This window comes from Capsicum annuum, chromosome 8 (genome assembly GCF_002878395.1).
Source record: "Capsicum annuum cultivar UCD-10X-F1 chromosome 8, UCD10Xv1.1, whole genome shotgun sequence".
NCBI lineage: Eukaryota > Viridiplantae > Streptophyta > Magnoliopsida > Solanales > Solanaceae > Capsicum > Capsicum annuum.
Genome location: NC_061118.1, coordinates 131,553,192 through 131,569,436, shown reverse-complemented (window position 1 = coordinate 131,569,436; position 16,245 = coordinate 131,553,192).

Sequence of the window (16,245 nt, the reverse complement as noted above, 5' to 3'; positions counted from 1 at the left end):
GCTGCAAAGGTTTAGTTGTAGATAAAATATCTTTAATAGAAAAATATTTCTGGTATGCTAACTGAGTTGACAGGCATCACAGATGTGAGTCTTTTTTAAATCAATATTTTGAAGACCAGTCACAAGTTCATGCTTGACTAATTTTTCAATATACCTTATGCTGGCATTACCAAGTTTTCATGCCAAATCAAGGGATCCTCTAAGATAAAGGCAAGACATATATGCCCTTTTGTTATTTTGATGGAATCTAGAACTTAAACATTTTTGTGTCTGTTTCCATCAAATGATCTGTCTTCCATGTTTTTCAATGTTACACTATTATTTTTGAACCATACCTCCAATCCAACATCACATAATTGACTAATACAAAACATGTTATACTTCAAGTTTTTGACCAAATATATGTTAGTAATATCACACGAATTATTAAAGGATATGTTACACATACCTATTATTCTACTTTGGGATTATCTCCAAAGTTGATGTCACCTACATCAAAATCAGTTACTATTTCAAATAAATATTTTCTTTCAGTCATGTGATTTGAACATGCACTGTCAAGATATCATTTTTCTTTAGACTTTGAGTGGAGTTCCTACAAAAAAAATGTATTACTTATTTCTAGGTATCCAGGTATTCTTGCATCCCTTATGGTTAGTCCTTGGATTTTTTGACTCTATTTTGGATCTCCAAATCCATTAAGAATTTCTAGAACAAACTCTGCAATTGTAATATTTATGACCAAGCTTTCCACAGTGATAGTAAGAATTATTATATTGATCAGTGGTTGTATAATAGGTATTGTGACTGTGGCTAGGTACCTTAGTCGACCAACTTAAGTTAGTTGACCTTTGAGATTTATCACAGTATAATAACTATTATGATAGGTAGTATGACTGAAATTGCTCTCTTTGGTTGACCTACTATAGTTAGTTGGCCGTTGAGATCCTTCAAAGTTATAATATCTATTACTATTTATACCACTGTTAGATTGATCATTTGACTTAGTTGTGCTAATCAACTAATTTGATCTAACAATGCTGTGACTGGAAAATTTTAGCAAGCTATTAATTTTGATTTATAAATCTTCAACTTCTTCTAAAAAATAATCTTTTTTCAGTTTTAGAAACTTCAAGTTTAAGTTCCCGGCCTCTTCATCCTCTTAATAAATCCTTTTTTCCATCATGGGCATTATTTTGATCAGCAGTAGCAAGGTCTAGCAAATTTTGTGGTTTTGAAAATTCATTATAGGAGTTGGTTATTACTTGGTTAGATTGGCCAATTCCCATGAAACAATAGTCTTTAATGTTATCATTTCATGGTCTGATTGTTCTTTATCACCTCAGTAGGAAGGCCTTTTTATTTCTTTTTTTTTGGTGGGTGGGTGGGTGGGGGGGGGGCGGGGGTTCCTCTTCTAGATTCTAGACAATCTTAAATAATATGACCATATCTACCATAATTATAAAAATTACCTTCATTTCTTTTCTGATCAATATGTTATTTTTCCTTTGAGTAATTTGGTTTTGCCCTTCTTTGATTTCTCAAATTTTTAAATTTATCACAATTATCCTTGTGATGAGAGAAAGTTCATTATCTCCTAGGGCATCATCATCTTCTTAATCTGTAGCTTTGAAGGCCAGAATTTTCTCCTTTTTATCTTCTTATTGATACTTCTTATTTAGGCGAACCTTTTCAAAGACTATGATATCTTCTCTTACTTCATCATAGGTTATTTTATTTAAGTCCATGCTTCAAAGACATTGAGGAGGCAAACATCCGAGAATCCTGGTGATCTGATCTGCTATAGGGTAGGTTTTTCCTGTAGCTTTGAGTTCTCCAATAATTTGGATAAATATGGAAAATGTTTGTTCAATGGATTCACCACTTCATCTTAAGAAATTCAGAGTGATAGACTAATAAACTTATAGTTTGTATGACCTTCTCAGTTCCTTCATATGTCACTTTCAATTTATCCCACAAGTTCGGCAGTTTCACAGCAGGATATCTTCTCATATTCTTTACCACTATTGCATTGTACAACATATTTTTTTTTTGCCTTAAATTTGATCGAAATGATCTCTATTTGTCATTAGTGTAGTCCTCTAAGGACGGGATGCTATCAGTGGATGTTTCACCATTTTCATGGTTTCTTCCTATCTTTGTTGTTATTTGTCATGACAAGTGAAAGATCACAAAGTTTGATCACCCTCCAAACTTTGACAACATAAGACTTGATTAAAGTCTCCATCCTTATTTTTCAATGAAAGAAGTGTTTCTTATTGAAATAAGGAGGTCTAGTTTGGGATGGTCCTTCCAAAAATAAAGCTCCAACAACATTCTGTTCCATGAACTTTTCTTATATTTTGTGAAGCAAATAGTTGTGAGTCCTTGCTCTGATACCAATTAAAAGTAGTAAGATGGGGTTAAATTAATCCTTTTTTAAATTAGAGAGTTGACTTTATTTGACATATTGTCGACTATTGATGCACTAAGGAAAAATTCAGGAAGTAAAGTGTTGAATGTAAATAACACTGGATATTTTATACTAGTTGGGACCTCTAATAGGTCTTATTCAAGTCCCCTTTGGTTTCAAGGGATTTGACTAGTTCTTTTTGAAAAAAATCAAAGTACAAGGATTGAGTTAAGCTTTTTGGCTATGACTCACACTCTGTTTCTTTCTTCCACACTTTGATACAATGTCTCACCGACTATGTATTTCTCTCCACTCTTTTTGAGTACAGGGTAAACCTTAAGTGAATATACTGCTTGAATAAAGTAGAGTAAAGGACTAGAGATGGTTGTTAAGACAAAATTATATTTCTTCCTTTGTCTTCCAATGCTTATATAGTAGTTATTGGAGTACTACTAGCCTTCGGAATCTAGATATAGAAGGCAACCCTAAAGATTTTTCTTCTTAGGAAAATGAATAAGAAATACTCAATTTCAAAGAATAAGTAATTACTAAAATAATAATCTAAGTACAATCTATACATAAGAGAGAGACATGGGAATCCCAAGATTTATGCAATACATTAAATGCAGTAAATGTTCCTCCTTTCATGGAATACATTTTGAGATTTTGGAATATCTTATGAGATGCTTTCTTTCTTTCTGAGTATTAATGAGGATTTCGTCCAATTATCCCTTTTCCTAAATTCATGTAGATCAGTTGTAAAATAATTCATCAAAACTTAACATTATCATTATTTTTATCATGTGTCCTTGTGGGGGCTTATTTTCATATTGTTGTTGACTTATGAGTATAATTGTGATGATGCCCAAGTGAGGGTTTTATTGGCATATATAGACCTCATTTGTGTGTTAAATGTAATTATCATTATTTTGTTGACCGTGCGGAAGCTTAAATAGATATTATAGGCCTTTCTGAACTTTATTTGCCTTTATCAGGATGTAATACTCAAGAAAGGGGTTTTGAGATGATATTATTGATGTTTACATGACTATTCAATTTAGTATTGCCGAGGAGGGCTCATATAATGGACTATAATCATATTGGGAAGATTTGAGCTTATTTTACCATTACTGAGTTGGTTCATTGTCATCATATTCATCATCATATTCACTTGGTTATGAGTATGCATCCTAATTTTGTTTATTTCTATTCATGGAAATTGATTCCTTCGAGAAGCACTTTATAAAATCTTTGATCCATGAACATTGCCAAAGAGGTTAAAGAGACACTTTATAAAACTCTTAATCCTTGAACATTAGCAAGAAAGGTTAATTAACATATGAAATTAAGATATGAGAAAGTAACGTTGGCTCGTATTAAAAATACGTAAGGATAAGGGCTCACATCGCTATCATTGTATTATGTGATGCTGCAAGCGAATGCACGAACACTGCTCTTAAGTGTTTTTAATTTTCGTATGACAACTTACCATTTCAACTTTTTTCATCTAAATTGCACAAAATCGTACATAAGTGATAAGTGAAATTTGGTATAAAACCAAATATACTTACCATCCACCATTTTGAACATATAATTTTTTCCTTCAAATTATAATATTATGAATAACATATAGGAGTATATTTTATTACTATTATAAATATTGATGTTATTTTAGAATTTTTTTATAAGTTAATATGAAATCATGTGCAATCCACAAGTTTAAAAATGAAGTTTATCACAACAAACTAACAAAGAATCCCCCATAAAGAAAAAAAAAACATATCTGATAACTCACATAACCATAATAAATTGAGTAATATGATATAAATATCTCATATTTATCTTAAAACGTAATTGTAAATTCATACTTAAAATCTTTAATTTGATTGAACTTAAGATATAGTGAAAAAATTGATCCCTTATACTGAATATTACAAATTATGAACAACACCATATCTACTCTTAAAAAAGAGGAGAGACTGGTCCACTAGTGCTCTTGCAATACATAGGGTTTGGGAAAAGATCCCACCATAAGGGTGTATTATTCACATCCTTATCTTGCATTTCTATCCGAGGCTATTTCCAAGGCTTCATGTGACCTAGGCAGTAACTTTACCAATTACCTCCCCTTCAACACCATATCTACTCTACTTTTAAAAAATCGTAATAGCTCAATTAATTAATTAACTAAAGTATCAATTTATCAATGACAATTCTATTCCGCGCCTGATAATTCTTTTCCCTAGCACAGGTTTTTCTCTCTCCCAATTGTCGATGATTTTATATACAAGCCCTTATGGAAAAGATAATGAAAAGAGATGAACAAAAAATCGCTGTAGGTGTTCTCACTTGGCTCAATCTCACTTGCAGATCTCTGAATCTCGTATGTCATTGCAGAAAAAGGCTTGTAGTATCAGTAACTTCCACGTCCTTTTCCTCTTCATTTCCATAATCACAAGAAGCAGTTGATCATCCAATTACCACATTAACAACAACGACTCTTCACCCTATGTTCCTGTCTTGAAGCCTGGCGCTCAAAATATCTATATGAAAATCCATGCAATGGATTACATTCATTATTGTTACATTGTCATTGCATTTAATTACATTAGATCATGGCGTTTTACTTATGGATTTTTCTTGTGTAGTTAGTTTACTTAGCTATATTTTGTATGTAGATTTTTCACTATTGTCTTTATATTAAAGAACTTTTAATGGACATGGTTTGAGCTATAACTTGGAAACTTTTGAGTTTGCAAGTGATGTGCTCATAGTATTTTTGATTTTTTTTATTTTCTACTTTGCTCAGTTGGCCTATGATATCTACTAGGTACAATTGGACCGTCCTCATTCCTATTCTGCCTTTTCGGTTTTGATCCTTGTTTGAGTACGACTCGCAATAGCTGATTTCATACTATCCAGGTTGGTATTTGTAACACACTACATTTAAAGGCTAGAATTCAAACCCTTGTTCCTACGTGTATAAACATGAAAGTAATGATTTCTATGTAAATATAAATGTCCTGATGTTTTGCCTAGAGTGAAAAATGCTTTTGAGGTGAAAAGTGTTCATAGGAAGCACTTAGAGCACAATGAGTTAAGAACTTTTGTTATCTATCAAATTTTTGTATTTAATCCTACAAGGGTCAACTTTGAACATGTATAATAGATGGAATATATTAAGTTTTAGAACACAAGTTGAACGAATATAACTTCTAGAATATATTGAATTTTGGAGCTTAATGTTCTTCAAATTAAAGATAATTGAGTCCTCTCTCGATCGCCACCAATTTAACCTTAATCCAATACCCTAGCAAAGAGTTATGAGCATTTTTTTGAGGGATTAGTGAGGGTGCACGATAATGACATGGCACGACCTCTGTTCTCTGCGATTTTGGCGTGGCATACCCCAATTTCTAGAAATGCTAAAATTGGTATTTCTCTTTAGTTTTTCGAGGATAAACTAGTCATTCATTTCCTAAATATCATATAACTAATATTAACATAATTTCATCATCCCATAACCCCAAATACACAATCCCTCTTCTCCCAAATCCTCAAGAATCCCAAATAAGGGCTCTTCTCCAAAAATTAAACTTTGAAGCCTTAAAATTCATGTTTCTTCTCAATGATTTCTCCCCAATTTCGTCATCAAGGGTATGGGAAACAAGTTCAATTGTTCATACCAATTCCAAGCTAGGGTTCGAGTTTCAAAGTTAAGGATTCAAGCTTTTTTCCAAATTCCTTTCATCAAAAAGGTGTGTTACTCTTACCCAAAACATATTTTGTTAAAAAACATGTATTTACAATTGTTATCCATGTGATTGAATTGTTGATTTTTAATATGGGTTTAGGGTTTTTGAGCATTATTGATTAAATTGTTTTCCCATGGCTTTTGTGAATCATTCATGGTTTGAATTGATGATTTTGAAATAATTAGGGTGCATGGTGATGGTTAATTGGGATAGGGGTCGTGGATTTTCTCAAATTGATGATTTTGATATTTTAACTGGTATATCCTCGACCCAATCTTATGAAACTTGCTTTAAATATGAGAATATAAGCATTGAAATACTTTTGGAACTATTGCATGACATAAAGGCTAATGAAACATGAATTGATTTTTAAATTGAACCTAGGGGGTTGTAGATTCCCAGATGTGGATGAATGATTGGAACTTGTATGGTTGTGGATTCCCTCATGTCATGATAATTGAACTGACATGATTATATTATCTTGCAAGTGTAATTAGTATGATGATACCACTGGTATACCCTGATAGAAAATCATGTTCAATGAATGGGAATGTGTAAATATTTAAATTGGGCTAAAACGAGGTTGTGTAGCTGAGCCGTGAAGTTGAAAGTCCCTTAGGACTGATACTTGAAATCATGTTTACCGGTGTGGGGATTGCTCTTTATGACCATCTGTATAGTTCACCCATTACATACATGTATACATTTTTGAATGGTTATAGCCTTGATGGCTTTTTCCATTCCTCAAATTTCTTTGGTTCATGCAGTTAACAGGCACTAGGACTAAACAAGTAGGGGGGATATGGATCCAACTAACCAGGGGATATAGACCCATATAGCCCATGGATATGAATGATGATTTGAGCTACACAATCCAGGATAATGTTTTACTTTAATGTTAAGTTTGTTCTCTATCTCGACATGTTATATATATATGTATATAATTGTGTGCATTGGTTTTGAATGATATAGAACTAAGTTGATCATGGCATTACTTTATCCATTCCCTGAGTTACATGTTATCTCTTAGCCTTCTAGTTGTCTCCGGACGTTGTATCCCCATGCGATGTAGGGAACATAGACATTTTTTTTTCTGCATATTGAGTAGGTGATTTCTGGATTGATTGTGAGTAAGCTTGAAGTGGTGTGCCTCCTTCTTTTAAAAGGCCTGTTGCTTCTTGGTTAAGTTTATGTCATAGACTATACTTTAGTTTCTTTTGGGTATCGTCGAGTGCATATCCCGACATATATTGATATTGGTTTCTAAGAGGATATGTGGATTATTGTGGATTGTGATATTTGTTGAATTCTTAGAATCATGTCTTGGTTCAGCTTATATATCTTACTTAATTTTATATTGCTTGTTTCTGCTGTCATATATATGTTGTATTCTATTTGAATAGTCAAATAGGGTGGTCTCCGTCCCTCCGTGGACTTGAGATACCCATCTAGGCTAGACCCTGGTTTGGGTCGTAACAGTATTTGAGATACCGGGGAGCCCCATAGTTTAGGGCAACTTTTTAACCTTATGTTGTTTTTATTATCTTTCCTTATATTTAGAGACATATTATTGCATTTTAGTTTTCTGACCATGTTGTGTTAGCTCACCACTTATGACACCAATATTTTGGGATATTTTGTATTTCCATTCATAGTTTGGATGATAATTACAATGACCTGAATTCTTTCTAGAAGCCTCATATTTACTTGTTACTTCATTTATCACTTTTTTTTCTTTGTAGGTTCTTCGGCTTACCTATCAAGGTTTGGTGGAGCTAGGTGCCATCATGATCCAACTTTAGAGTAGTGACAATTTGGTATTTTAGTACAAGGCTCACCGATCTTATAATTAAAAGAGTATAATGTATAGTAGAGTCTCATATATCATTACATAGTCATAAGTATCTATCATCGAGAGGCTATAATATATCCTTAGGAAAAACTTCTCCAATTTGTTTCCTTATCTTGCGGGTTATTCGAACACTATATTTTTAACTTGTATTCTAATCTTTTCTGCACCGACGATGATGATTATATCTTGAGATGTCAAGGATGTTGAGCTAACAAACATTGTTGGAGCCCATGTCCGATGCCAAGGTTGAGGTTGTGGCTGTGCATGAGGTAGACAACTGGCAAAGAGAGCTTCTCTGGATAGTGGACTGTAACTCCACGAGAGTACACCCTGGGCGCCACATAGTGCTTATAGTTCTGAGGAACCACAAGCTAACCCATGAGTTGGTACCTGCTATGAGAACTGAGTAAAACTGATAATGACATAACATACGCATAATTTAACTGAGGAATGCCATAAGGTTTTAAGTCATAGATCTGATAAAATCTGTAAGTAATAACTCATAATACTGATAAAATGTCTGACAATGACAACTAAAATTAGAGAAACTTACTAACTGTCTGAAATAGTCTAAAAAGCTTCTACTTACTGACTAAGGAGCTGATGGGACAAACCCTCAACTAACTTCGACTGAATGTAAATGGCTGAAACTGATAAAGTAATATGAACTAAATAAATCCGGTCCTCAAAATATGAGGACTCACCACTGTTATGGCATTATAGTCTGGAAAATTTGTGAGTGATCCAAAAACTGAGCGCTGAACCTATGATATGATACATCATAGTGCAATAAAAGAGTATGCGATCAACAGTTTGAATGTACTGGTATGCTAAATGAGGTAGGCTGATATGTATGGTTTCATGAACATGAATAATAATTGTTTGAATATACACACATATATATATACAACATGAAGTACTGAATAGAGTGCATGAAATCTATAAATACTGAGGATACATAAAATCTGTAGGTATTGAGGATGCATAAAATCTGTAAGTACTGAGGATTCATGACCAAGCATATAACATATTCTGAATATAATCTATAAATACTGAAATTTTAAAATCTAATAACTGAATCACTGATATCTGTATGCTATGGTCAAGCAACTGAAACTGAATTACTAAAATGATTACTGGATAAAACTGTGGGAGGTATCATCTAACCGACATGCACCAATCTGAGATAATCGGGGTCCAACCTATAAATCCAGTTGGAAGGATGTTAGTACTATGCCACGGGTACTAACGCTGGCTGGGTGGATCTACTATACTGATGTACTATCCCTAAAGAAGAAGGGTGTCAAGTCTAAACTGACCGGTGACTCCTGCGAGGTAGTTAAGCCTAATCTTATGGGTGACTCTGCATATCTTATACTGGATACGTAGTTCTAGAGTATAGGAACTGCTACTAATGACTCTTACTATCTGATGGGGAAGCCACCTTTCCTGCATTCGCTCGATGCTAAATCCTACTCCCAACTGAACTGACTCAGAATTATGAACTATTCTAAGTTTAACTGATATCTGATGACTGACTGAACTGATAACACGCATAATATATTCTGAAACTATTCTTAAGATACTGAGACTAGGTAAGAAGCTAAGTTTTCGGGTATTCATAACCCCCAGGACTAAATAGCAATAATAGTAAAATGGTACTTAATCTTGGAGGACATAACATGGAAACATTTAATAACAATCCATTCTTGTAGACATTTCATCATAAACTTAATATGCATGGTTTAGGCTAAACATGGGAATAGTATAAAACTTGGAGTAATCGCATGGTTTCAACCTCAACAACACTTAATCATGATTTAATTTCGAAAATAGCAATATTAAAACATGCGGGGTTTGAAAATAACAACAATTTCATGTAAGTGACAGTGGCCAAGTGCACAGGCAAGTGTACGTAGTTGTATCAAGTAATATAGTGACTTCAAGGAAGCCCAAGTATCGATCTCTCAGGGACTTGCATTCGCCGCCTATCTAATTCTTGTCTAACTAATTGGGGGAAAAAAAACAAACACGAAGAGTTTTGAATAATTGTAAACTAAAAATAATATAAACAATGCATAAAATAAAATTCTTTGGACAATCAATGGAGAAAAGCCCAGGGTTAAAGAACTTCTAACAATCATACTATATTTTTGAATTTCCTTCGCTAACTTACTTATCTTGGTTGTTGATTCGTAGGTTTAATTGCATGATCATGGTTTCACAACCTCTAATATTTTACATAATACAGATATTACAACTACATCGTTGAGCAGGGATGTAATAATTCAACTAAGTTAATTAAAGCTATCATCCTACATATGAATCAAGTAAGGCATCTAAGTACATCTCTGTCTTAGATGCTAAGTTTAATTCTTTATTTTATAAAAGAATAAAAACCAAAAATTTGTTTATTCCCGTGTTCTATCTCCCTATTCCCTCTCCCGAGATCAAAAGGTTGAAAATATATGTATTTTATGGGTGATCAATCCATAAAATAATTAAAACAAGAATAAACAAACAACCAAATATGATACGCAAAATTAAACAAACTTAATTCAAAACAATCGTACTCGTGTTCTTGGCTTTAACCCCGGAAAGGGAGTTTTTAGTCACTCATAGCCATAATCAACATCCAATTAATTGTATGAATGATCAAAACCATAAAACAAAGCTAAATTAAAGAAATAAAAACCTAAAAAGAAGTTGTGGTAGCCTCTAATGTTGTCCCAAGTGATCTAGGGTGTTCCAAGATGCCCCAGTATGATTAAAACAGAGTTTGGGACATTATATTTATCCTATACAAGTCATAAAACGACTTGGATTGGGTTTCCACACTATTTAATTTTAGCTGGGCAGAATTATCCCGATTTTGGGCATTGGCGTGACGCGGTGACATGCAAATTCACAATTGTCAAAAAATCTAACAAATTCTAGTAGCTATTCGCGATTTCAACGCGTCACGGGGCCTCCTTAAACTCAAATATAAGCTACATGCGCCATATGGTCAAAAAATTGGGCCTATTATGAATCCATTAATATTTTGAACTCATCCATTGGCCCCCTGTTCAGTCCACATGGTCCCCATACTTTTCAGGGGTCCAAATTGCGTCCAGCTTGCGTCTTGTGCTTCCGTGGTCATTTACGAGCCTTTTTGAGTTGTTTTCACTTGATTTGAAGCTTGTATATCCTTAATATATCATGATAACCCATTAATAAAGCATCATATAGCATTAAAAACAATAATTTAGAGCTCAAAACAATACAACATCCTCAACGATGAACTAGAAACACGAGCTAAGCATTGGCAAAATTCTCATTGAGCTTTAACTCATTGTTTTGACTCCTTTCTTGATCCAATTGACCCTTGAAAATATAAGTTGTTTTACATATAAATACATAATAACAACCTTATTAACTCATTAAAACACATTAGAATCCTGCACAAGAGACTAGACAAACACCTAGCTCAATTTAGTTACACTAGTTTTCTCGGTTAAACTCTAAATGTTCAAATTGAATCAAAACTCATGTGAAAACACCATTAAACATTGTAAAAACTTACTTGGACACATAAGTGATCATTTTTATCATTATAAACACATATAGTATAAGAATCATCTTCCAAACAAGGCTAAAAAGGCTAGAATAGTAACGCTAAAATGCATAAATACACCCAACATCACCACCCCACACTTGAAACCTTGTTCGTCCTCAAAACACTCTAAACTATAAACACCATGAGTTGAAGAGACTCCTCACTTCTACTACATGCAAGAAATTCAAGCTAGCACTACAATGACTACATGGAATACAAGTTTACAATACTAAGCGTGTTATATACAATTGAACGATCAAGAACACTACTCCAAAACATCCTATTCTCAAGAATTGACCCAATACATGGCAAAGTCATGCATATTATTTAGTTAAGGACACATACAAATCACCCATATTCATCAAACATATGCCCCGTATAACAAGAGAGTTACCCATAATCACTCAAAATTACGCAATTCATAACATGATGGGTATAGGAATCAAATTACACTCACTCTCATATAGAATTCAAAAGTTACAAATGATGAACCATAGGCTTTCCCTTAGTGTAATGCTACACTAATAGTCGAATGTAAAACTTAGGATCAATTAGGACTTTTCTGGGTTGTAATGTAGGCTAAGGGATGGGTAGGAAGTATTTGGGAATAGTGATTAACCTCTCTAAGCACTTTCATACACTACATTATTCATTAAAAACAAATCTCCAAGAGCCAAATTTCACCTTTTCCATACACCCATACCTTTTATTTTTGCCCCATCTCTTTTAAGCATTTTCACAAACACTTGGTGGACACATAGTTTACTACCACAAGAATCAATTTTTCTCTCTTTTTCACAATCATGGAAATATTTCTAACATTATTTATACCACATCAATACACCACACATCAATTATAAACACCAATAACTATTACCTTAGGGAATCAATTTCACCTTTCTCTTCTTTAATTTCTTAAACTCTTTTCTAATTTAATTTTTTAATTAAAGCACTTAGGAGCTTTTTGGATCAAATTAAGATCTATCAAAGATGGGATTAGGCTACATATGAAACTACTAAAGAAAAAGCTAAAGGCTCAATGGGGTTTAACTAGGATAATGCACAAGGGTAGGTCTAAAATAAGGTAAAAACAAGGCTATAAAAGAAATTCCTATATCATTTTCTAAACTCACATTCTTTATTTTGCTTTACACATACACCGGGCAAGTTCTAGACATTACATGCAACAAGGAATATACAAAAATCTCACATGCACATGGCACATGGTCAACTCAATAGGATCATCATAGAATCCTAACCAACAATAGAATAAATTCAAATTTAAGCCACAAAACTAGAGTCACAAACTTGAGCCTAAGAGTCTCTAAAGATAGCAATTCACTCAATTCAACATGCTTTTACCAACAAACCCACTTGCACCATGTAATAAAAAAATATCACCAATAAGAATATATAACTCATTCCTAACCTAAAAGTTTTTAAATTGAGCCAAAATTTGGTAATTTCCCCGCCCCACACTTAAAATTATACTTTGTCCCCAAAGTGAATTTAAAAGTAGAAAGATAGAAATACCCCCTGAGACCTGTAGGCCTAGCTAGTAGCATCTTCACATATAAAGGAGATCCATGGGATCCCATATTCAATCTTTGCCATGCTTCAAGCTCAAGTTTATGGTACTCAGACTTCCCATCAAACTGTGACTCAACTGAAAACAAAAACTATGTGAAATAAAAACAAAAAAACTGAAAATAAAATCTACTTACCTTGGGTTGCCTCCCAAGAAGTGCCTAATTTAGTGTCGCGGCATAACCCAATCATGTTTTTTCCTCCACCTTGAGGATATAAATTTCACCTCCAATTTTGCATCCATGTTTTTGCCTCATTCATAGGGTGGTGGTACAAAAATAATAAACCGAGTAATAGAATATGCATGGCAAACCACTCGGCCTTCAAGTGAGGTGTGTTTTTATGTTTCTAATCTGGTGTAAAATCAAGAATATAGGATTCTTCTTCCTCATCTTCACACTCTTCTACTATTTTAGATGACTCCACAGACAAGACATCATCTAAACATAATGTAGAAAAGTGTTTCGAATGCAGCCCAAGAAATCCTACTTCATAATTTACACAATCTACTACACACTAACTTTTATTCACCATCTAAATTTTAGTCTCAAGATTAAGATGAAAGTCAAGTGGCTGCGATTCTTGTGTTTGATCTACACATTGGCTAATATCCTCCCCATTATTTCTTTGCTTAGCCACTGTAGACATGGTGACAGTGGTGTCTTCTTAATAATTTGCACAATATCAGTTTTTGAGTAATCAGACTTTCTCAAATTATCTGCATCATATTGTGAAGGTTCCGTCCACGTACTTTCATAAAAATCTATACAATAAGCCATAAAGTGGTGTCCTCCACAAAAATAACAAGAATTTTCATCACTCGAAAACCATCTATCCCAGACTAACATCTCGAGAAGAGTGAGAAGAATATAAATAAAAAAATAAAAAGAAACTCAACAAAAGCTATTTACAACTTAATATAGAAAAACAAGCGCATACGCAAGTGTACGTGGTCTTATCAAGTAATATAGTGGCTTCAAGGAAGCCCAAGTATCAATCTCTCAGGAACTTACGTTCGCCGCCTCCCTAATTCTAGTCTAACTAATTAAGAGAAAAAAAATAAACACGAAGAGTTTTGAATAATTTTAAACTAAAAATTAAATAAACAATGCGTAAAATAAAATTCTTTGGACAATCAATGGAGAAAAGTCCAGGGTTAAAGCATTTCGAACAATCATACTAAGTTTTTGAATTTCCTTCGCTAACTTGCGTATCTTGGTTGTTGATTTATAGGGTTAATTGCATGATCATGGTTTCCAAAATTCTAATCTTTTAACTAATATGTATATTACAACTACATCATTGAGCAGGGATGTAATAATTCAATTAAGTTAATTAAAGCTATCATCCTACATATGAATTACGTAAGGCATCTAAGTACATCCCTGTCCTAGATGCTAACTTTAATTTTTTATTTCATAAAAGAATAAAAACCCAAATTTATTTATTTCCATGTACTATCTCCCTATTCTCTCACCCGAGATCAAAAGGTTGACAATATATGTATTTTATGGGTGATCAATCCAAAAAATAATTAAAACAAAAATAAACAAGCAACCAAATATGATAAGCAAAATTAAACGAATTTAATACAAAATAATAGTACTCATGTTCTTGGCTTTAACCCCGGAAAGGGAATTTTTAGCCATTCATAGCCATAATTAATATCCAATCAATTGTATGAATGATTAAACCATAAAAAAAGAAGAAGCTAAATTGAAGAAATAAAAACCTAAAAAGAAGTTGTGGTGGCCTCTAATGTTGTCACAAGTGATCTAGGGTGTTCCAAGATGATTAAAATAGAGTTTGGGACGTTATATTTATCGTATACAAGTCATAAATAGACTTGGATTGGATTTCCACGCTGTTTTCTTTCAGCTGGGCAGAATTATACCAATTTTAGGCATCGGCGCAATGCGATGACATGTAAATTTATAATTGTCAAAAAATCTGTCAAATTCCAGTGGTTGTTCGCGATTTTAATGCGAAACGAGGCCTCCTTAAACTCCAATATAAGCTACACACGCCATATGGTTAGAAACCTGGGCCTCTGCTGAATGCAGTAATGTTTTGAACTCATCTATTGGCTACCTTTATAGTCCACACACTCCTTATACTTTTTGGGGGTCCAAATTCGTCTAGCTTACATCTTGTGCGTCCATGGTCATTTATGAGCCTTTTTCAGTTGTTTCCACTTGATTTGAAACTTGTAAATGTAATGCCATGATTTTCTAAATTGGAATTCTACACGATGCTTATGACCCCGAGGGACCACAAGCTAACCCATGACTGATATCTGTACCTGTATACTGTAATTCATGACATAATAATGAGGAAAACTTGGACAATAGGACATAAGGTTCAACTGAAATAATATAACATCCATATGGGCAAAAAATACCCAAAACAACTGAAAACTAAATGTGAAAGCTAAAATCTGAGCATAAATCCGAAAGCCTCTAAGTACTTTCTGAAATAAGGAGTTGAAGGAACATGTCTCCAATTAACTCCATAAAATTGAACTGAACAACTAAATGAATAAATCAAATAATGTCGTCCTCGAATGAAGAGGACTCACAGCAACTCTGTCTGCTGAATACGACTGCTACTGCTGGTTTGGGACTTGTGCCTCTAAACCTATGGTGTAGCATGAAAAGAAAGAACTATAGTGCAAATACGTCAGTACAACTGGATTACTTAGTATATGAGTGAGGTAGGCTAATGCAAAGGGTTTACATGCATGAATAATACTACTGACTGACTGATATGAACGTAAGAGTGCAAACATACATACATAGTAACTAAGATCATGAGTACGTAATGGATAAATCTGTACGCTAATACATAGCTGGAACCGTAGTTCTGATAACATGGATGACTGTATTTGATAGCCCTGAATCTGGTTGAACTCTCTGAGTTCCGTGCTATAACTAAATTTGACTGTATCTAACAGTCCTGGTATACTGATATCTGAAGAACTGCCTGAGTTCTTTTACTGAGATTGATACTGAAACTGTGGGAGGTAGTTGTTTAACTGACA